The sequence below is a fragment of the Mesoplodon bidens genome, assembly GCF_964165515.1.
Source record: "Mesoplodon bidens genome assembly, chromosome: 4".
Lineage (NCBI taxonomy): Eukaryota > Metazoa > Chordata > Mammalia > Artiodactyla > Ziphiidae > Mesoplodon > Mesoplodon bidens.
Genome location: NC_138160.1, coordinates 100,912,527 through 100,936,796, shown reverse-complemented (window position 1 = coordinate 100,936,796; position 24,270 = coordinate 100,912,527). Strand labels below are relative to the sequence as shown.

Here is a 24,270-nt window from a genome sequence, read left to right as displayed (position 1 = left end):
ATAAATTCTGTCTTAGAGAAGATAAAATTATCATAATCCTTAAATTATATCCATAATTTTTGGTACATAATATCCAGAACTTAATGAAAATTATCAGGCAAAACAGGAGATACTATGTGTCTAAACAACTTTAGACAACATGGTATGTCTGAAATGCAGGAGAAACAATATATTATAGAAATAGTCACAAAGGGGATCCTGAAGCGAGTGCATTAAGATAAATAGGTCTATATAATTAAGTAAATAGAAAAGAGCAAATAACTAAAACCGTAACAAAAAAAAAGCAAATAGAAATCTGGAAACAGTATACTGGCTCCAACAATACTAAATATGGCTATAGAGAGAATTAGTGACCTAGAAGAAGGGTATAAACAAAATATCCAAGCTATGATCTGGGGGCAGAAAAGATGGAAGATATAGAAACAAATGTGCAAATAGCAAATGGTATACAGTGGAAAGGTTTTACAGACATGTATTTGGGGGCCAGAAGGAGAAAGAGAAAGCAAAATAGAAACAATATTTGAAGATTTGAAGATATATTGACTGAGAGGTGTCCAAAACTGATAAAAAAATATTGTAACAGATTAAAAAAGTACTATGAACACTAAGCAGGATAATTACAAAGGAAATCACATATGGGCACATACTAGTAAATCTGCTGAAACCTACCAGCAGTGAGAAAATCTTTAAAATAGCCAGAGAAAAAAAGAATATACAGTCTTTTCAAGTACATAACATTAGTGAGCCAAACTGACCACTGATAAGTAGCACTTGATCAATTTTTTTGCTGCCTTGATAAAGGTCAGAGTGTAAATACCCCTCTATCAGTTGTAGATATTCACTATGTGAGTCTACTTGACAACACCAGTCAAGAGTCTGATGTTCCCACAGACAAGCCAGGTAAGAATACCATCTTAGTCAGGGTTTGTCTGTGTAACATTTTATAATATGAATGCACAAGAGAAAGCCTAATCTTTCGCGTCTCCCTTATACCTTATTTTCACTTTGTCTCCAGCCAAAGCTTATCCATTTTCACAATTTTGACTATCAAAATCTACTTGGATTATTATAGTATTTCTTTATACTTAATAGCCTTGTATTCCTTAGTGTATCATCAAGGCCTTTTGAGAATCCCTATATGTTTCTCAAAAAAAAAATCTTTTTTCTGTTTTTTATATTCTTTTCTTCCTTCCCACAAGGAATGACTTAAATACCATCCAAAATGCTGCATGGAGTTGACATTTCAGTTGAAGATCAGTGGTGCTAATGGGTGGGAAAAAATCATAGGATAGGAGTGGTAACCCAAGTTCTTTAAGCCAACAATATCATAGAAATGGCACTGAACTAGGAATCAGGAAACCAGGTTCTATCTCTGGTTTTGATCCTAAGGAACTTTAGGCAAGTTTCTTAGACTTTCTTGGCATATTTTCTTACCTATTGAAGGATCTCTTCAGTCCCCATAAATCCAAATAGTCTATGACATAATGCAAACCAATACATGCTTTTTAGCAAAAATGTTATATATATTTCAGGATATCTTCCTCCAAACTTTACAGCCAAGGTTATAGCCTTCAATTCTAAAAGAAAAATTTAAAATAGATAGCAACTAAGTGCTAAAGATAGGAGTCAGTGACTAGCCTAGTCTCCAACTAGTGTTTTCTAACGTGGTTGCCTGAACACATAAATAATATACACTTGCTATTTAACGGTACTTCTACTCAGTTTCTAAAGTCTTTGAAATTTATACCTTCAAAGGTAATCATTGCCTTTTTTCTCTCCCTCAGATACTCTATCAACATAGAAATAAAGGAAATTTTCGTCTATTAATTCTTCTAAGAACCTATGTCATTTGCATCTTAAAGATTTCGTTAAAATTTAATGGGTTTAACATGAGAATCAGACATCATGTTATTTTTTAATCTCTTCCTGGTTAGGCCTTTGCACTGTATTAGTGACATCTAATTATTTAAACTAAAAATTCAAAAATGTCTGTATTTGACAGATATTTCCATAGTTATACCATTACACAGACTGCTTATAAATTGTATGCTTAAATTGAATTGCTTGTAAATTATAATTTCACACAATCTGGAAAAAAATAGAAATATCATTTTGAAAGATTTTCCTCAAAGAGACATTCTTTTATGTAACAGTTCCAGTGTGTTTCCTTGACAACACTGTTGCCAAGAATGTCTCTTTGAGGCAATAAAGAATTTGTGGTAAATGATTGATGTCTATTTTAAAAATAGAATATGTGAATATGCTATATGTAGTTAAACATCTCACTATAATCATACAACCAAGTATAGGTTGCCAACATACCAGTTAAAGCTATATTAAATGTTGTTTATTTTAAAAAATTAAATTCAACAAATATAAAACTTAAAAAATTAGATAAAATGATCAACTCCAGAATAAGCAGATGTACTAATGTCACAGGTGTTTTAAGAATAATTGATGTAGATGACAACCTTTTCCAAATGGCGACAAAATTTTCTTAAACTGAATTTGTCATTCATTGAGGCATTCATTCATTATTGAGCTATGAACTATACTAAGTGCTGAATTTTAATTGGTAAAGACCTCCTTGTAAAGTAATAACTGAATAGAGAAAGCAGCATCTACTCTGTGTGGTAAATAGACAGAATCGACATTCTGTCTTCATCTCACACTTAACATATAAAGACAGAGACACTTCAAAAGGTTACTTAGTCCCTTCTGCCATAGGGTGAGGCAATCAATCTTCTAGATTATTTCCCAAGAAGCATTGTTCTATAACCTAATATTTAATCTAATATATGCAGTTGATGTTCCATTTTGGAGTCATGAAAAATAAAACACAGCTGAACTTTCCAATTGTAGGAGGAAATGTAGGAATAATATATTTTGTCTTTAGTTTTTTTTTTTAAGCACGTGCATTCTTAATCCACTACAGCTGGATGTTAACACCAAAATGACTACCCTTTAGTACACTTTTGCACCACTAAGACTGATCAGCTGATCCAACAAGTACAATGTGCAATGACCGTCACCCCAAATTAGAAAGCAGAACTTCTGAAGTGCATATAAAACGGCATAAGAGAAGATGACTCTGGCCTAAAATCACAGCTCTAAAATCACCTCAAACTGTAAACTGGTCAAGATGATGTAGCAACTTCACACTTCATTAACTCTTTCTACTCCAAAGAGATAGATAATGGGTAAAATATAACAAGAGAAAGGATGTGGATTTAAATATGTTAAAGACGTATTTATCAACTTAAAAGGAAACAGAAGTCCGGTTAATAAGCAGGAGTCAAAGCAGATTTTCTGTGTCCCAAATCTTGAAGCCAACAATAGATGCTGGGAGTAAGAGGAATTTTTTAAATCCTCCACACAAAAATAAAGTGCTGAATCTCTAGCCCTAACTTTCACCCAATTGTGAGAGAGAGCTATAAAAAATTGCTACCAAATGTTGCCAGGAGCTACAGCTCATGCTGTGCTCTAGGCTTAGTGTAGCTGAACCCAATCTTTCAATGGCTTTTCAATCAACAGCTAAAGAACTTGGTTTGAAATGGAGTCAAAAGAACTGTTCAAGGTAACTGTAAGTCCTCTAAACAAGAAGACTGAGTCCAGGAGACCATTCATCAGCATCCATGAAACTGTGGCTAATGTGTCAGCTTGAAGGTGGAGTAAAATTGCAGTCTCTCCACAGTTCTTCAAAGTCACCTCTTTATTTAGCTTATATTCTACAATCTTGATTTATACTTACTAATATGTCACTTCCTAGTGTCCTTCAACTGAAAAATCAATGAATTTTTCTATTTTCACCCCAATTGCTGTCTATTATATCACAAGAACTCTATCTTTTTTTAAATAAGTAATACTATTACTTATTATTTTAGTTAAATCACTTCTAAAATGTTTACAATATACCTGGCACTCTTTTTATAACTTTATAAATATTCACTTATTTAAGTAATAAGGACCCTAATGTAAGACACAGGCATCACAGGGAACATCCTGGGCATAAGCCAGAGTAGGACACACAAAAGAACACCAGGTACTTGGAAGGTGGATGATTCACGGCTTCTACAAGTGTTTGTTAAGCATCTGCTATGTGCCAAGCACCCTATCAGGAAGTGGCCAAAACTATTTATCTGCATGGATAAAGAGTTACTACCAGAACCAGAGAGAGAAGGAACTCCAATCTGATGCTAGAACTCTCTACATATTTTTATATTTTCATCTATAATGAACTGAGCATTGTTCTCATTATTGGCTCAGTCATCTTCAAAGAAATCTTGTCAAAGTACTGAGTTCAAGAATCTTTCTAGGGATGGATGGATAGACAGGGGAGAGCAAGATATATAGACATAGATATAGATAGAGGTATACAGATGTAGAGACTAGATAGATAGGTATAGACATATAGATATATAAAATACAGATTTTTTATATAGAGAGATTTTTATACAGATATGGATGGTTTCAACCTAACCTTTACATCAAGATGCTTATTCATGGGAAAAACAATGCAAGAGACCGTCTTACAGAAGACCGACAAAATTAAGCTTATTTTTGTCTGGTTCGCCTCATGTTATAAAATTTGCATTCCACTTGTAAAACAAGATGTGACTCTGATAACTATGAGAATTCCATGATAGAAGGCATTGTGTGGCAACATGAAAAACTGGTTTAGTTTTATCCTAAGTAACTGTGCTTTTTAACATTTTATGCTTTTCTGAAGGATGAAATCTCAAGTTACATAGAGAATAAATCATTGTCATTAGTTTTACAAGGAAATCTTCAATAGGAATTGTTTTACATAGTAATTTCCCCTTGATCATTAAAATATATTATCAACTAACACAACTCTTCATAAATACGTCCATTTCACAAAGCACTTGGAACACAAACCATCTCAAGAATCTTTTCATCAATCTGTACTTGACACAAATAGGAATAAAGTTTTCTTCAGTTCAACCCATTGTGGATAAGTTATATTCTATTGCCGTGCCTAGTTTTTCCCTTCCTCTGTCTATTATGGTTGGCCGGACCTTATATTTTACAACTGCATAGCATATTACATGATGCTGAGCCTCTAGCAAGTACATTCAATAATTGTCTCCATTACATATATGATCTACTAAACAATACTAGTCAGCAGTCTGTCATTATTTCTTATTCGACCATCAGATAACAAGTATTTATTGAGCACATAGTATGTCCCAGGTTATGAAGAGCCATAGATAAACAAAACAGTCATGGCCCCCGCCCTCACTGAGTTTGCAGACTAGCTCTTAGGAAAAACTACGTCCCAAGGTAAATCTGTGATTCATTTCCTTGAATTAGTCCATTTCATCAAACAGCTAAAATTCCAAATTGTTTTCCCATAATACATATGCTCTCTTCAAAAACAAAACTACACAATCATTAATAGCAGTTGCTTTCATGGTTTAGGAGAAAACAAGTAATAAACATTACAAAACTGCTATATGATTACAAAAATAAATCTTCAAAGTATATATATAGACCCTGTTGAGGTCTTCTGGAGCCCAATAATGTTTTTGAAATCTTTTGATTATAATATATCTCCACTGTCATTAAAACTGAGAAATAATTGCCAAAATCTCCTGAGAGTTAAGATGAGTTATCATGACAACTTAATAAAACATGTCATTGTTTGACAAGTTTTACGATAGATAATCCCAAGACTTTGCCATGGTTGTACCTTTTACCTGAAAATTAAAAAAAATAAATCTTTTCTTCCCTGACAGAAAAGATTTTTTTGCTTGAAGCTACCCGCAGAAACTGAGGGAAAGATGACATTGCATTCACTCTGTGGTGTGGCTCTCAGAATACAATAGAAAGATAAGATCAAAACTTGAAGTTTCAAGTTGTGATCTTCTTCCTGGTAGAGCCAATGGCCTCTATAAACTCCTTGTTAGTGTATAGGCTGAGGGTACAAAACCCCCCAGCAGCACTTGCTCCTGCAGAGTAGCTAAGGGGAACCACACACATTCTAATTCAAAAATCAGGGTCAAAAAATACATTGACATTGCTAAAATGATCACTCTCAGTTGCGGAAGAGGATAAAAAGAAAGGAAGACATAGATGTTTAAAACCTTACAGACTGCCTATGCCTAAAAAATGCAAATTGGTCTTTAGAAATAAATTCAGTTTTGAATACTTGACGTGTGCATTTCCCTTCCAACTTTTAAATCTGAGTGTTCTTCCTAATCATATGTTCATGAACAGTATCAAATTCCTCCAAAGTCTTTTTTTTGTTGCTAACAACCTATGCTGTATCTCCCCTTAACTACTGTTCATGCAACCCTTAGTGTAAGCCATGCCAAAAACAGATGGCATCTCCTCCTATGAAGCAAGCAGTTGGCCACACAGCAAGAAAGTGCCAATTTCTTAAGTTTGACAGGTACCCTTCAGTCTGATTTCATCTCTGTAACGTAATTTGTTAAGCACGTAACATCTTTTAGGCCGTTTTGTCGGATTTCAGCCTGCCCCTCATCTGCAACCAGCACCATCTCATACATACAGAAATATACTTCAAGAATTAAGAAATTCCAGCACTTTTAGTTTCAAAAAATCATATTCATATAATATTTTATATAAGTTTAACATCAAAGTTAATAAAATCCAATATAAGCCAAAGAAACTGTTTTTAAGATTCAAATACAAAGAAATGTCATTTAAAGTTTATTCTTTGTTTTCTATCTTGCAAGGCTTTAACCTTGGAAAGTACGTTGTAAATTCATTTTCCACTATTATTCTTTTCTGTATTACCATGAACTATTTTTTCTTGGGTCAATGTGAAATATAACTGTTCCTAGGGATTATCTTTTGAAGTGATCATCAATAGCATTAGTCACAGTCACCAGGACATATTATAGTAGAAAGTTAAAAAGTATTTGATGTACTTTGTCATTTTCTAATATAGCAAGGGCAGCAATTGAATGTAATCATGTTATAACAAGGTGTATATATTGGACAACAGAACATTCTAATGGAATTAAATTTCCACTTTGTAAAGGCAATATATGAGATGAGTTGGGATAGATGAATGTTTAGAAACCATAAATAATCCTTTCAAACCATGACAAGTAATTTTACTTGCACACAAATGGATGATTTTTAAATGAACAGAGATTCACTTTTTGGCAAGTACTTTACAAAAGAGCTAGTTTACACCATCAAAAACTATTCAATTGAATATAGAAATGGCCTTTACATTTTCCCATCCGAGAAAAGTCTTCCCAATCAATGAGAATACTTTTTTATCAAGCAAAGCTTCTATATTTCAATTCTCACAATTAACCATTTCCTATAAGTATACTTTCACATCAACACCCTAGCCCATGAAGGAAATGCAAAATAGGGAATAGAAAGGCTCAAAGAAGCAATACTACTAGGTACTCTTAATCTCACTCTCTCTAATATCTCCAGTCCCAATTCAGTAGACAGAGAAGGCACTCATCCTCACCAGGAAGAACAATGGCTAGATAACAAAGAAGACAAAGATCATTTGTATTTTGCTTGTTCATATCTCCCAACCTTCCCACTGTTCCAACACTCAACTTCATTGCCTTCCTTTGTTCTTCATTTATTCCAGACCTACTTATTAAGCACCTAGTATGTGTCAAGGATTTTCCTAAAAAGTGAGGACTCAAATATAACAAAAGCAAACATGGTCTGGGTACCCCTCATGGAATATGATCTAGCAGAGGAGACAGCCCTAAACTAATAAACATACAAATAGAGGTGAAGTTATTACCATGATTAAGTGCCATGAAGGGAAGAGATGTGGTGTCATATCAGCTCATCACAGGAGGGCTTGCTGTGATCAGGGAGGAAAGGTAAGTTTTCTCTGAGGCAGCAAGCTTAAGTGGACATTTGAACTTGTTGGGAGTCGACAAACGTGGAAGGATGGGAGGGAAGACAGATGAAGCATCTCAGGCAGAAGGAACAGTATGTACTGAAGGAGAACAATCAGGGCACAGTTTAGTGAAAAAGCAGGCAGAGCTGGGGAGTGGAATGAGGCCTTACTGGGAAGAGGTGGGGTCTGATCACGTAGGGTCTTCAAGTTTATGTTAAGGGTTTGGATCTTTATCCTAAGAGCAATGAGAAGTCATCAAAAGATTTTCAAGCAAGGGGTCGGGGTGGTAATATTTGAAATGAATACTTTCACTAGAGCATGAGCAACAGAAAGGGGGAAGTGAGTAAAGAGAGAAGAAAAGTAGGGAGTAGGTCACATAGATGCCATTGGAGTGGTTCAGGAAAGAAGATGGTAGCTTCAACAGGACAATGGAAGTAATAATGATTCAGAGGTAGGGATATCTGTGGGAAATATTTAAGAGGAAAAACTTACAAAATTGGGGGATGGATCAAATGTAGCATATAAGGGCTATAAGAGGTATTAAGCTTTCTGGCTTTGGTAATGAGTGGAATATGGCATTACTTACTGAGAAAGGTAACAGGAGGGAAAGACTAGGTTTGATGAGGGATTCAGGAAATAGGAAGAAGGACAATGTAAGAGTTGATCTGGACACAAATTTCAGGTGTCACTGAGGTGAAACTGTCAAGAAGACAATTGGGGAGATGGGTCTGGAGTCTAGGGAAGAGGTCTGGCTGAAACTGCTAATTTGCAAGTCTTCTGCACACTGGTGAGAATTGAGCCTTGAATGTGGATTAGATTTGCCCAAGGCAAGAGTCCCGAGGGGGAAAAAGAGAGCCTAGAAACCAGCTTTGAGAAAACTCAAGATTTAGTAGGTTGACAGATCAGAATCAGCCTGCAAAAGTGACTTTTCTCTCTTTGGCTGCCTTCTTGAAACCATATGACTTAAAAGGCCAAACAGTAGGAGCCTACGGAAAAGAGCATTTAAGGAATAGTGGAGAGATAATACACAATGAAAGCTAGTGAAAGGTCAAGGAAGATGAGTGTTGACAAATGTCTCCTGGGGAAGGTCATTTTTGAATATGTGACAGCTGTATTGATGGAGTAATATGGAAGCCAAACCAGAGTACACAGAAGGATGAATCGGAGATAAACAAAGAGGCTCTTGAAAAGTCTGCTGTTGCTAGCCTTCTGGACTCAAACTTGGGCCAGCCCCTCCAGCCCTGGTGTTCCTGAAGCTGCACAGGGCTCTAACAAGGCTCCACCTTCACCTTAGTGCACACATTTGGCCTTGGTTGATGTGCTGCTAGAATTAGAAGCCAGCTCTGACTTTACATTGTAATCCAGTGTGCCTCAAATTTTAGGCATTCATATACAACTGCCACAATTACTGTCATGTGCATGTACCTCCTATGCTATCATTTACTTAGAATGTTTCTTTAAATTGGGCCACTTTAAAACATAAATTAATTTATCATTAAAGGATAATATATGCTAAGACCACAGGAAAAACTGTCATTTATCATAAATGGTTACTGTAAATAAATTTTAAAAACAGAGAAAACAAAATGTTAAGTTCAGCTAGATACTTCAGCTCATTGAAGACTCTGAACCTGACATATAAATGAACAAAAGGTGAGAGGTGCTGTTTAGCAAGAGAGTTGTTAAAAATATACTCACCCCCAAACATAGTTGAATGTTTTTATTAGATGATGGGATTATTCCTTGCACAAGTTCTAAAACTGTGGTGTTTTCAGTGCACAAATTCAGAGATATAGAAAAAAAAAATGTGACCTTCTGTCCCAGCTTGATTTATACTGTCCTGTCTCATAATTGTCATGAGAACTACTTAGAATCTTCTCCTGGTAAGGTTACTCATAGAATTAATATTTGCCACAGCCTGCAGTTAGTTATCCTTAGGGTCAAATCTAAAGAACTTAACATCATAATAGAAAGTGTCAGTTCATTCAAGAAACATTTAGTGAGCCATGTACTGCCCCAGGTGCTGGGATTCAGGCATGAATAAAACAAACTATCATCCAGGAGTTTAGTACCAAGAGGGGAGATGCACATGTAAACAAGTCATAATTTAGAATCAAAAGCACAACAATGAAGTTTAGAAAGGGAAGTGGTTAACTATTTAACTATCTGGGGAGATGGGCAGGTCATCACGAAAGTCTTTCTGGAAGAGATTCACCCACACACTTCAGACTATCTTTGCTTATTATGTACTGAGAATTTTTAACTGAGTCAGTGCCTACAGCTACTGGATCTATTTTTCATAAATTCCTTACTTATTACTTATATGAGGTTTACTTTATTCAACCTTAAAGGATATTTCACATTAATTAGTAGTTTAATTTTTCTCCTGTGGGAGATGGAGTTTTCAATTATCAAGGAAACATGACCTGGCTAAAAGAGCACCACATCGCAAGTCAGGAAACCCATGAACTCAGTTCATCCTGCTTGTTATCCCTGTAACCTTGGAAAACCAAAATTTCTGAACTTCAGTTTCTTCTTTCATAAAGTATGGATAATAAAAGCTGAAATTCTGTGATTTACAGTAGGCTAGAATTTCTATTTTTCTATTTTCTATTTTCTAACTTCTATTTTTCAGGACAAATCACTGTGAAACGTAAAAATATTTTAGAGGGATAATTTAATTAAAAGTAAGTTGATTCTAAATTATGAAATGATATCAGACATATGACATCCAATATAACTGGTTTGAGGAAAGAATTCAACCCAAATTTATTTCAGTTAATTCTGGGGGAGAAATTTCTTTAACTATGATAAGAGATTAAAAACGTATCATTTAATAAATAGTCCTTCTGAAAAGCAAGCTACATAAATAATACATGGAATCTGATTCCCTTTATTGTAAAATAAAACAAACCTTTATAACTACATTTGATTCAAAATGTATTGAAAAAGTCCACTAAGCTATATTCCAAACTATTGACAGTGGTTCTATATAAGGAGGTCAGTGGGTAGGAAAGGGAGGATTACATATGGCAAAGGTCAGCTGATGAGGAGGAAGTGAAGATTAAAGTGGGCAAGAGATAAAGGCAGTGTTAACTTTTTGTTCTATATAATTCTGTGTTGCTTGAATTTTTATAGTGAGAATTATTTATGTCTCATTTAGTTAAAGAAGACACATTATAAATAATGAGGCTTCTGGATTCAAGGAGACGGACTAAGCTTCCACATTTCATTGAAGAAATAACATCATAAACATAGTAAATGGGCTAGAAAGGCATAGATGGCAGAGTAGGAAGACCCTGAGCTCACCTCATCTCATAGGAGCACCTAAATTACAGCTATTTACAGAGCAACTGTTGATGAGAAAGACTGGACAACTAGCAAAAAAGATCTTCTACAGCTAAAGATTTAAAGAAGGAACCACAATCAAGATAGATAGGAGGGGTGGAGTCATGGTATAGTCAAGACCCATACCCCAGGTGGGTGACCCACAAAGGAGTGGATAATCATAATTGTAGAAGTTCTTCCCAAGGAGCAAGGGGTCCAAGCCCCATATCAGGTTCCCCAACTCAGGGGTCCTGCACCAGGAAGACAAGCCCCCAGAATGTTTGGCTTTGAAGGTCAAAGGGGCTTACTTTTGGGAGAGGCAGCGGGCAGTGGGAAATAGAGGTTCCACTCTTAAAGGGCGCATACAAAATCTCACATGCTCCCAAACCCAGGGAAGAAGCAGTAATTTGAAAGAAGCCTAGGTCAGACTTACCTGCTGATCTTACAGAGTCTCCCAGAGAGGCAAGAGGCCAGTGGAGTTCACACTGGGGACATAAACACTGGCAGCAGCTATTTTTGGAAGCTTGTTCTACCACAAGGACACTGTTGATGGCAAGAGCCATCTTGGAATCCTTTCCTCTAGCTTATTAATGAAGGAACCTGACTTTGGACACCAGCCTGTGGGCACCAGTACTGGGATGCCTCAGGCCAAGCAGCTAGCTGGGCATGGACCCAGCCCCACCCACCAGCAGGCTGACTTCCTTAAGACCCCCTGAGCCCACAGCCAACCCAAGACCTGGCTCCATCCACCAGAGGGCCTAGGACCTGGCCCCACACACCAGTGTGCAAGCACTAGACCCAGGAGCCCCCATTGCCCCATAGCCAGCTGTTGAGACCTGGTCCCACCCACCAGCAGGCCAAAAGCAACTCCTGGATCCCCAGGAAGCCACAGCCAGAGACCCCAGGACCCAGCTTGGCCCACGAGTGTGCTGGCAATAGCCCCAGGACCAGCCTCACCCACCAGTGGGAAGGCACCAGCCCAAGGACAATCTGGGACCCAGCCCTACCCAAAAGGTGGCCAACACCAGCTCCGGGACCCCCAGGTCCTGCAGCCAGAGACACCCAGACTTAACTCCACCCACCACTGGGCAGGCATCAGCCCCAGGACCCCCCCAACCCCACAGCCTCCCATGTCAGTACCCAGCCCTTCCCACCAGCAGGCCAACACCAGCTCTAGGACACTTTGGGTCCCTCAGCCACCACCATAGAATCAAGACCCATCCATGAGCGGGTCAACACTAGCTTCAGAACATCCCAAACCCTACAGCCAGACAGGTCAGGAACCAGCCCCACCTACCAGGGTGATACTAGATCCAGGACACCCAACCCTGCTATCACCCACCCCAAAAGTGGCTCCCACCACTGGGCCAAAACTAGTCCCACAATCCCCCAGTGATCCATAGCCAGCTGCCTCCTGACTCAGCCCCACCCAATAGTGATGGGCAGCCTCCATCCAAGGCAGGGCCTGGCAATCAACCAAACCAGGGGACAGACACACCTTCCAGACTGCCCACAGTAGTCAGCCTGCCACAACAGAAGGACTCATGCAGCCCACATGTGGAGCACCCCTAGAGCATACATAGCTTTGTTGACCAAAGGGGAGTGTGCTGCTGGGACACATAGGACATCTCCTACAAAAGGCCACTTCTCCAAAGTCGAGAAACACAAACAACCTACCAAATACATAGAAATAAGAACAGCAAATTAGGCAAAATGAGGTGACAAAGGAATATGTTTCAAATGAAGGAACAAGATAAAAGCCCAGAAGAAGATAAACACACACACACCACACCACACCACACACACACACACACACACACACACACAATAGAATATTACTAAGCTATTAAAAAAATAAAATCCTGTCATATGCAACAACATGGATTATCCTAGAGGGTATTATGCTACATGAAATAAGTCAGAGAAAAACAAATACTGTATGATTTCACTTATATGTGGAACCTAAAAAGCAAAACAAATGAACAAACATAACAAAACAAAACAAGAGTTATAGATACAGAGAATAAAGAGGTGGTTGCCAGAAGGTGGGGGTAGAGGAAGAAAAGAAATAGGCGAGGGAGACTAAGAGGTACAAACTTCCAGTTGCAAAATAAACAAGTCACAGGTATGAAATGTACAGTGTGAGGAATAAAATAAATAATTATGTAGTATCTTTGTATGGTGATAGATCGTAACTAGACTTATTATAGTGGTGATCATTTTGAAATATGCAGACATTTCAAATCACTCTGTTGTGTGACAGGAACTAACATAGTGTTTTAGGTCAATTATACTTCAAAAACAAATACACATAGAAAAAGAGATCAGATTTGTGGTTACCAGAGGCAGGGGGTGGGGGGAAGGGGAAATTGGAGGAAGGGGGTCAAAAGGTACAACGTGATAAATAGAGTTAACATTGCTGTATGTTACGTATGAAAGTTGTTGAAGAGAGTAAATCCTAAGAGCTATCATCACACAAAAAAAGTTTTTTCTATTTCTTTAATTTTGTATCTATATGAGACAAGGGATGTTCACTAAACTTAATGTGATAATTATTTCATGATGTATATAAGTGAAGTCATTATGTGGTACACTTTAAACTTATACAGTGCTGTATGTCAATTCTATCTCAATAAGAAAATTAAGCAACAGATGGATAGATGCTAAATGAATAGAACAATAACAATGCAAAGAATGGGGCATGGTTATCACTCAACAAGGATTTCAGCAAATTTCTGGGAGACAAAGTAGATTCACGTAAGTTGATAGTATAAGTCCAAGCCTGAAGACAGAAGAAGACCAAAGTCCCAGCTCAAAGACAGTCAGGCAGAGAGAAATAATTATTTTCTACTCAACCTTTTATTCTATTCAGGCCTTTAGTGGATTGGATGAGGCCCACCCACATTGGGGAGGGCAATGTGCTTCACTGGTGACAGATTCAAATGCTAATCTCACTTGGAAACACCCTCACAGACACATTTAGAAATAATGTTTTACCAAATATTTGGGCATTTCATGTCCCAGTCAAATTGACACATAAAATTAACAATCACACTATTTAAGGAATGTCCAGGAAAAACCCAAAGACAATAGGGGAGACAAAAACAAGGATACCAGAGGAAATTTTAGCCTCTGACACCACAGTCACAGTAAACAGCAAACACAGCCTAACTTCTAGCCAGATAAGCATAAAACATTCCACTAAAGGCCTATATACCTAAGTTCTTTTACCCAGTACATCATGTCTGGCTTTCAACCAAAAATTATAAAGCGTACTAAAAGGCAAAAATAAACAAACAAAAAAACACCATAGCTTGAAGAAATGGAGCAAACATCAGAACCAGAATCAGATATGGCAGAGATTTTGGAATTATCAGACCAGGAATTTAGAATAACTATGATTAATATAGCAGGTTCTAGTGGGAAAAAATGGGAAACATGCAAGAACAGGTGGGTAATGTAAGCAGAGATGGAAACACTAAGAAAAGAAAATGATAGAAATAACACTGTAACAGAAATGAAGAATGTCTTTGGATGGGTTCATCGGTAGATTGGACACAGACAAGGAAAAAAATCAGTGAACCTTAAGATATGTCAGTAGAAACTTTCAAACTTGAGTGTAAATTAAAATTTTAAAAAGGAATTTAAAAGATGGAACAGAATGTTCCAGAACTGTGTCACAATTACAAAAGGTGTCACATACGTATAGTAGGAATTTCAGAAGGAAAAGAAAAGGTGAAAGAAACAGAAGAAATAGTTGAAGTGATAATGGCTAAGAATTTTCCAAAACAGGCACCAAACTACATATCCAACTCAAAGAACACCAAGCAGGATAAATACCAAAAAAAAAAAAAAAAAAAAAAAGTACACCTGGCAATCTCATATTCAAACTGCATACAAACAAAGAGAAAATCTTAGAGAAAGGATAACAAACGAAAAAAATCTAGGAAAATAAAAATTATACAGAAGAATCGTAACTTCAAAGCATAGGAAACTAAAATGTGCATGATTTTGAGAGATTGCTAAGGTATAAGAAAAAAATACTCCACTTGGCCTTGATGCTACATTCGCTCTCAAGTGTCATAGGGTAATGGCATTTGACCCACAGAGAAGGAAATGGAAACATATTAACATAGCCATAACGATGAAAAGACTTTTCACTGATTTTCAGATTCAAGAATTAACCTATAGAAATGAACAAGATTAATTATGGTTACAGTATAAATTGTAAATGTTTTCGATATGAAAAAATGTAAAAGTAGAGGTATAGCTGTCAGAAATTGACAATGGAAAGAGCAATTATGTAAAAAAGTTACCAGCACAAAAACATCTATCTTACAGGGCAGGGATTCAAAGGAGACTATGGAAAGAGGATACATAAAAAATATATAGATGCATAAAACAATAGATAGGTAGAGGGACAGATAGAGAGATGACAGACAGATAGATGACAGATAGATAGATAGATAGATATGATTGGAAGTTAGAGGAACTAATAGAATGTTTTTATGTATGATTACTTAGAAGAAATGGAAAGAAGAGAAAGGAGCAAAGAGGCAGGAGTTGTACAAGAGAGATAAATTCTTCCCCTTAGGAATGTAGATAATGTCAGTAACTATTCTCAGTCATAAATCAAAAAGTAAAGGAAGAAGCATATTATTTAGAATTATGGCAATGACTAGGAGAACTAAAAACAAAAACAATTAAAATAAGGTAGTTGCCTCTGGTGAGGACTGGGGATAACGTAGAGTAAGGGCAAAAAAACTTATCTATTATGAATTATTCTGCCTTTTTATTTTTTAACATAGACCATATACTTCTCTGATAAAAGTAAAACTTTAATGACTTTAAAAAGAAAGGTTTAAAATAAAATTTAAACCTTTAATAGCGTAAAAATCCTTTCATGAGAAACCCAGTCAAGGTGCTTTTAAATGGACTTCATTCATCTAAGCTAGCAGCATAGAACCCTACCAGAGAGGGTGATGTCTCTAGGTAGTTGGCCTTTTTACCGGAACTTCAGATACCCAAAGAAGGTAAAATAAACTTGACATATCCCTTAGCACAGTATGTTGACTACTGAAAGAAAAAAAAAAAAAAAAGAAAGAAAGAAAAGAAAAGCTGCCTGTAAAGTAGTGAGAGAAGATGTCCCACAGCGAAAACACTTCTCAACAAAGGACACTAAGAGAGGAAAGATTAATACTGGATTTTGCCAATCGGGATGAATAAAAACTAAGGAGGGAAAAAGAAACCTAGAGATATGCGTATAGGATTGGATTGTGGATTGTGCTACAACTGAAGCAGATATTTGGGTGTCAAGAATGGGAACATAGGGTTTCCCTGGTGGCACAGTGGTTGACAGTCTGCCTGCCGATGCAGGGGACACGGGTTCGTGCCCCAGTCCGGGAAGATCCCACATGCCACGGAGCGGCTGGGCCCGTGAGCCATGGCCGCTGAGCCTACGCGTCCGGAGCCTGTGCTCCGCAACGGGAGAGGCCACAACAGTGAGAGGCCCGTGTACCGCAAAAAAAAAAAAAAAGTTATGTAAGTATCAGTTATGAAAATTGTCATCCGGGAGCAGGTTCCTTCTTCCCATGCTGTGGTTGACTACTGTGTGTCTATCCCTGCTGGGAGCTGAATAACTGAGGCATGGAGGACAACGAATGGAAGGAGGTCATGACAATAGCAGCCAGCTTGAAATACCACCAGAATAACTAATCAACATCTATTAGTAAATTCTGACCTACTGAATGTAAATCTTGCCTATAATTTGCTGCTTATACCTGCAGCGTACTATGAGAATTACTAAGAAACATAAATGATACAACTAATCTATCACAATAGCCTAGAAACAGAGTTGACGAAACATTTTCTCATGTGTCCTTGAGGAATTTATAACTTTAGGGATGGGGAGATAATTTTGATTAAAAGAGAAAATCTATTGCAGAGAAGGAAGAAATAAGTAAGTTGTGAAAAATGTTTTTAACATGGAGTTGGTAACAGGTTTTGCAGAAGAAAAGTTATAATTGAAACTTTTTGGTTTATATTTATTTAGCAGAAATAAAATGTGTTATGCATGATTTCTAGCAAACATGTACCATTCAGCAAGGCACTAGGAACATAAACAAGATATAGAAACAAATTATATGCAGAGGATTTATATTCCTGTGTCCTTAAATACTAGGTGAGTCAAGAATACAAGTTTAACTAATTAGGGCAGAAGTTTCAGTGTAAGGTTAAGGATATGCTGCAGGAATGAGTAAGTCCTACAACCTCAGTGGTATAACGTGATAAAGGCTTATTTCTCACATAAAGTCTGCTGTGGTTCCAGGTAAATTTCCAAGACACTGTCTTTCCTGTGGTAGCTCAGCAATCAGGCTACTTTCATCTTGTGTCTCCATGATCAACATGCCAGAGAAAAAGAGAGCTGAGGACTCTTGCTTAGACAGTCCAATGTTTTGACCCAAAAGCAAATGAAATCACCTCCACTCATAACCCCTTGTCATAATTAATCATATGACCCTGCCCAACCTAAAAGAAGCTGAGAAGGCCACTTTCCAAGGTGTCTGGAAGAACAAAAGAACAGATATTCATGAACACTAGTAAAGCTTAAATGAACAGGCACCATCCCCTACTATTCTGCTTAATGACTACTTGCCCCTATTAATGATGTTATTATGCAAATGAAGTAAATAGAAATTAGTGGCAAAACACAAGGTCTAACTAGTCCAATTTGGAGGGAAGATCTGGAGAAGAGTCTGGATTAGAGAACCCAATGGATTAAGGGAATCTTGAATAATGAAGATATATTGAACTTTCACTGAGATAACTATGATCAGTGTAGATAAATCAAAAGTTCCTGAACCCATGTTATATCTCCTCTTTATCACTACCTTGACAGAACTCATTCATGAGTTGTTGACAAGCAAGGAAGCTTATGCTTGGAACACTCACTCAGCACCTTGCTTCCGCCAAGGACAATCTGGGCCACCCAGAGGGAAGGAGAAGCCATCACTTAAGAGTCATAAAAGGAAAGAGTAAACAGGACAAAATGAGAAGTTGAAATAGAGGATGACGTTACTTTGTACAAGCAAATTTTCGAGGGCAAGATGATTCACTATACCAAAAAAATGAAAATGAACAAGTTTATAGAATTTTGTCAACTGCATTACTTGCTGTCTGTGACCAGTTGCCTCTAGGCTCCAGCACAAATCTCTCTGGATGACATTTCAAGGAAAAAATTCAAATAATTTAGTTAACCGGACTTGGTTTGTGTTTGTTTTTGGACATATGGCTAGGAGTTCACCTCAGTTTGCGTAGCTGATAAAAAAGAGGGTTTGGGGTTTGTGTTGGGTATTTTCTGTGCTATGCTTGTAAATGTTGCATTTATGTGCTGGTAGCTTTTATGGTAGCTTTTCATTCAAGGTCATTTATTTATACTGACATCAGTAGCATTTTCGAGCTATGGGGGTATACAAAAAAAGGTTACAGATTACACCACTAAATTCCCTTCTAACTTCTAAGGCATAAATGTGTCCCTTTTAGGCTTGGTGTTTAATATCTTTTGCAAAGGCAGGAATTCCTTTTTTAAAAGCTCTTTCTTTAAAAGAAAAATCGCGATTTTCATAGAAGTGGGTTTTTTAAGTACAGAGGGCTATTTCGCTCATGTTCAGAAAGCCATTCATTGGCCCCAAGGAAAATTCTGTTATGGAAGGATTGACAAAACTTGACACGATGGAGAGCAACTTAGTGAAACATGAAAAATCATCACAGTCATAGTCCCACTGAAACACCTTTTTTTTATATTCAGTAGGGAAGTAGAAGTTACAGATTGATTCCTATCATATTCTGCCTCCTACCTCCTACCTCCTGCCTCCTGTTTTATAATTAAGAAATTTACTTGACTTTTAATAAGCCTCAATTCCCTTACCAGTGTATTAACACCAATGAATAAGATGTTCTCTGTGGCTGCTTACCGTAGCAAAAATCTAGGTAGCAAAATTCATGATGTGGGACCGTCAAAAGAAGCATGTGGATAGTTGCTAACATCCTCTGTTTCTTGTAGGTCAATATAAACTACCACGTCAAGATGAGACCCCTAGATTCTTAGCATGATAATCATGCTTATGGGATCTGGGGAGGCACGATGCTCTTGGGAAGTCTGGTGTCTTGCCTGAGTCTAGTAAATGACATCAAGGTTGGCCCAGGAAGAAGTAGAAGGAGAGTACTGGGAAGCCACCTGGACCCAAGGAAGGTTAAGGCCATTGGAACTTCAGAACATCTGATACTTTCAAGGAACTCTCAATCCTCTCCATCTTTCTGAACGCAACACTCAGACCTCAGACAGAGGTAACAACTGAGGCTCCTATAACATCCACTGTGCTTGGTATTTATTCCCTCCTTCTACTTTTTTCCTTCTATTTACTATCATCAAACATGACTTTCCAAAGGCTTTCCTGCCCATTTATCCCCCAAACTAGATCATCTCCGAGGATATCTATAGGTCCTGCCATGCTAGGATTCAAAAAATTGTAAGACACGTAAGTCATCATCTGTTTATCCTTAAACCCATTCTGGAGGCTCAAGAAGGTTATGACTCTCAATTTAAAAACTGCTGTGACTAACAACTCCAAATCGCTTACTATATTCAGCAAGAGTTCATTAACAAGTAAACTCAAGGCCTGACAGGTTATTGCTTTTATACAAATGAGCTTATTAACCAGCACAGTTAACAATATATTTGGTAGGCACTGAGCATTTCCTTAAGGAAGCTCCTAAATAACCTAATCATCGAAATTAATAGATTTCTATTGAACTGTTTACATGTTATTACTGGTAAATCTCATTAGTCAGTCAATGAACATGTTAAATTATCAAAACAAATAACCTGAACTAAACATAACAATTGTATGTTGCATAGACACTCTCTTCATTTTAACTGGGTACTTTCACTTAATAAAAATATTTTCAATCCTATGTCTTGCTAATCTGTAACAAATCGCTTCTTTATTTTCTATACTGTATTTGCACATGGACAAAATGCCCTCCAGATACTCTTGGTTTTGCTTTATTATTCCTTAAAAAATACACTGACGTTAACTTTGGCATTTTGTTACTTCATTCCTTCAGCCAACATTTATCAAGCACTTCTTTGGGCTGAGCACTGGGTATCTCTTCCCTGAACCGTAGTCACCTCCTCACTTGTTCACCCACAGTAACCTTGAATCTTCCAAACTATTTTCCACACTGAAGCCTGAGGCTGAGGCTTCCCAAGGCTCTTAGGACAAGGCCAAAATGCTTCTTTTGGCCACAAGGCTCTTCATGGTCTGGCCTCTACCTGTCTTTCCAGCATCATTTAGAACCACATTTTCCCTCACTCTCTGTACTTCAACCACGACTGTGTTCTTTCAAATCCTCACGCTTGCCAGGTATTCTCCTATCCCCTGGTCTGTGAAGATGTTATCTGCTTTGCATCCAACACCCTTCCATTACCCTTCATGAATCAACTGCTAATCATCCTTCAAAATTCAGATCAAGTACCACCTCATTAGCAAACTCTCAGCTGACCTTTCTGAGTGGGTCAATTATCCCTAGTATGTGCTCTCAACATACCCTTTGTCTAAATGATCACATTTGTAATGCCAAATTTATTGCTGTGATAATTTAATGTCTGTCTCCCCTACTAGACTCAGAACTCCAGAAGTCAAAATCACCATTTTATCTCCATTTAAAAGTGTAACGATGGGCACAAGCAGCTCTCAACAAATATGTATTGAATTAATGAATAAACAATAAATATCAGGATATTTGAAATTTCTATATGATTAAAGAAAACAAAAACAAAGCTCTGCACAAAATGGCAGACTGGGTATGGTGGAAATCTGTCACTTGTGGCAACCCAAACACCTCCGGACACCCTCCATTGTAATAGTTCTCCATATTGTTGATCCTCACGTTTCTCAAGTTGAATCCAAAATCTCTATTTCCCAGAATCCCATTCTTTTAGCATGTAGACTTATAACTAGTTTCCATCAAACAGCTGTACCAACGAGAGACTTGGAAGGCAGATTTGAAGATAATGAGGCAGCAGGCTCTTCTGGCAAAAACAATTGCAGGGGCATTTGATATTCCACACCATACGTAAGGGGTGCTCTGATACTGGATCCTGGCTTTGTTGGTGTTGAGGAACAGGTAGAGGCAGCAGTGGGATTTCTACAAGGCTGAGCTGAGAGGAGTTTGGGCATTTCTCTTAGCTGTGTTACTTCTGACCGTACAGCCTTCACTAAAGATGGTTTACTGACACTCTTAGAAACTGCATGAGCTAACTAATTCCTTTCAGCTTCTGCTAGCTGGAATAGATTCTTTTGTCTAGCCAGAAACCCTAAACTGATACCCCTGAAGAAAATATTTGCAATGTGTCCATAGCAAACAAAAGATTTCCATAAAAAAAAGCTCACACAAATCTAATTTATAAGCAACTCAAAAGAATTCACAGAAGCACACTGGCCAATAAACAAATGAAAACATGCTCAGCCTTATGTATGATCAGGGAAATACAAATTAAATAAGTCATGGAATATTGTTTTTTATCTATGAGACTGAGAAATACAAATAAAGATTAAAATATCCATCATAAAAAGGGATACAGAGAAATGGGTGCTTTCATTAATTATTTGGAAGGAGGGAGGGTGTATAGTCATATATTTAAGCATTCTCATTAAGGTACAAACAAGAAAGTTACACACTATCGTCAATATTATTTAAAATTGTTCTGGAAGTTCTAGACAATGTGATAAGACTAGAAAAATGAGTAAGAAGTATCAATGTTGGACACCAATAATTTTGATATGTTTCACTTGCATGTGATATAATTTTCTACCTAGAAGAGTCAGGACAATCAAGTATTCTAATTATTTAGTGAGGTAGCCATATATAAGGTAAAAAATGCAAAAACCAAAAATCAGCCATTTTTATAATTCAGAAATAATTAGAAACTATAATGAAAAAATTCCATATCCAAAAGCAATGGAAGTCACTATAACACATAGAAAAGATTGTGAGAAAAATGTATACAAAGCCTCATGAAAAACAATCTATAAAAATGTAGACATTAAGAAGACATTAAGAAGAAAATTTAGATTTATAACACAAAGGCAAAGATATGCTTTTGGATATTTATTGTATCAAGGTTCATGTAACCAAAAAATAAAGGAAACAAATGTCCCTCTATAGGAAATACAATTGGCATTGTGATACAGCAATACAATGAATCCTCTCCAAAAGAAAACAAACAAAAAACAAAACAAAACAAACAAAAACCTGTTAAAAAGAATGAAATAGAAACTCAAAGAAACAGAGAGTAGAGTGGTGGTTACCAAGGGCTAGGGAGTGAGGAGTGGGGTAAAATAGGAGATGTTGGTCAAAAGGTACAAACTTCCAATCATGAGAGGAGTAAGTTTTACGGATCTATTGTACAACATGCTGACTATAACTAATAATAAGGTATTGTACACTTGAAAGTTGCTAAGTGAGTATGTCTAAATGTTCTCACCACAAAAAAGATATGGTAATTATGTGACTTGATGGAGGTGTTAGCTAATACTATAGTGGCAATCATTCTGCAATATATAAGTGTATCAAATCAATGCAGTGTACACCTTAAACTTACATAATGTTATATGTCAATTATATCTCAAGGGGGAAAAAAGAATAAGGTAGTTCTATAAGTACTGGCATGAAAACTCACCAGCCAAATTTTGGTTATTTTTTTTAAGATGTAGAACAAAATGTGATCCAGTTTTTTCTTTAAAAAATATGCTTGATTGTATATATAAAAAATACAGACACAGTTCCATAAAGATATTGTATCGGACACCTCTTGTGCACACCTTCAATCATCCCATCACCTACAAGCTCTTCCTATAGCCCCTGCTGCTTCCACACAGGTTTTGACCAGCCTTACACAGGTACAAGGTAACCAGACCTCATTATAGTCCACATCAGGTACACCTAGGCTTCCTGCCCAAGGGTGAATCCTAAGTAGCATTTCCTATGGCTCCTTAGAATCTCAGGGAGCAAAGGGGACAAGAGAGAAACTTTCACTTTTTGCTTTGCACACTGTGTATGATTTAAATTTATTATCTTTTTAAAAAGCATTCACTTTTTTTAACATCTCTATAGGAGTATAATTGCTTTACAATGCTGTGTTAGTTTCTGCTGTATCACAAAGTGAATCAGCTATATGCATACGTATATCCCCACATCCCCTCCCTCTTGCATCTCCCTCCCACCCTCCTTATGCCTCTAGGTGGTCGCAAAGCACCGAGCTTAAAAAGCATTCACTTTTGTAAATGATGAAAGTGTAGAGAATCAATAGGAAAATTACAAATTCAATAAAAGGTGTGAAAAATGGAAGAATCTAGCCAGATGGATGGCCAGGATGAACAGAAATTTTGTGGAGTTATTTATAAAGACTGAAAACACAAGAGTAGCAGGATTAGCAGGGATGATGAAGTTCAATTTTAAACATAGTGAGTTTGAGACAACATCCAGGTAATAATGCAGTAGTATGAAGAGTATTTTTCCATGATCTAGCCATATAAAAGAAGGACTTAGTGTATTTAATCATACATAGTCTAGCTGTTAATTCTGTTCAAACAAGATTTGGTCAAAATATGAGTTTTTAAGCAATAAGCAAAGTTAATTACATCATAAGATTTTTGAAGGTAAAATTTATAAAACTAAAAAATACAATTTGTTCTACTTTTACAATTCTGATCTTCTGGAAGGAGGTTTATCATTTAATTCTTAAGCATGATTGTCACTTGACATAGTATCTGAAACCACTGCACTATATTGTATGGGTTAAGTACAGCGAAGTTACTCTACTCAGTTGTTGAGGCAAGGCTTCCAAGGCTGGACTTCGAGTACTTATCCACTCAGTTTGACCCCAAACACCTATTCCCTTTACTCCAATTACCCAGATGTTATCATTCTCAATGTGTGCCATGAAGTGAAAAGTTCAAACTCACTGGATTAAAATAGTTACAATAAATAAATAAATAAATACATAA

At 37.0% G+C, this 24,270-nt stretch overlaps 1 protein-coding gene across 21 annotated transcripts in view; it reads right to left on the bottom strand.

The window, feature by feature from the left end:
* Nucleotides 1–24,270, bottom strand: part of LOC308615713 (zinc finger protein 227-like) — a 379,433-nt gene that overhangs the window by 230,117 nt on the left and 125,046 nt on the right. The window lies entirely within an intron of this gene.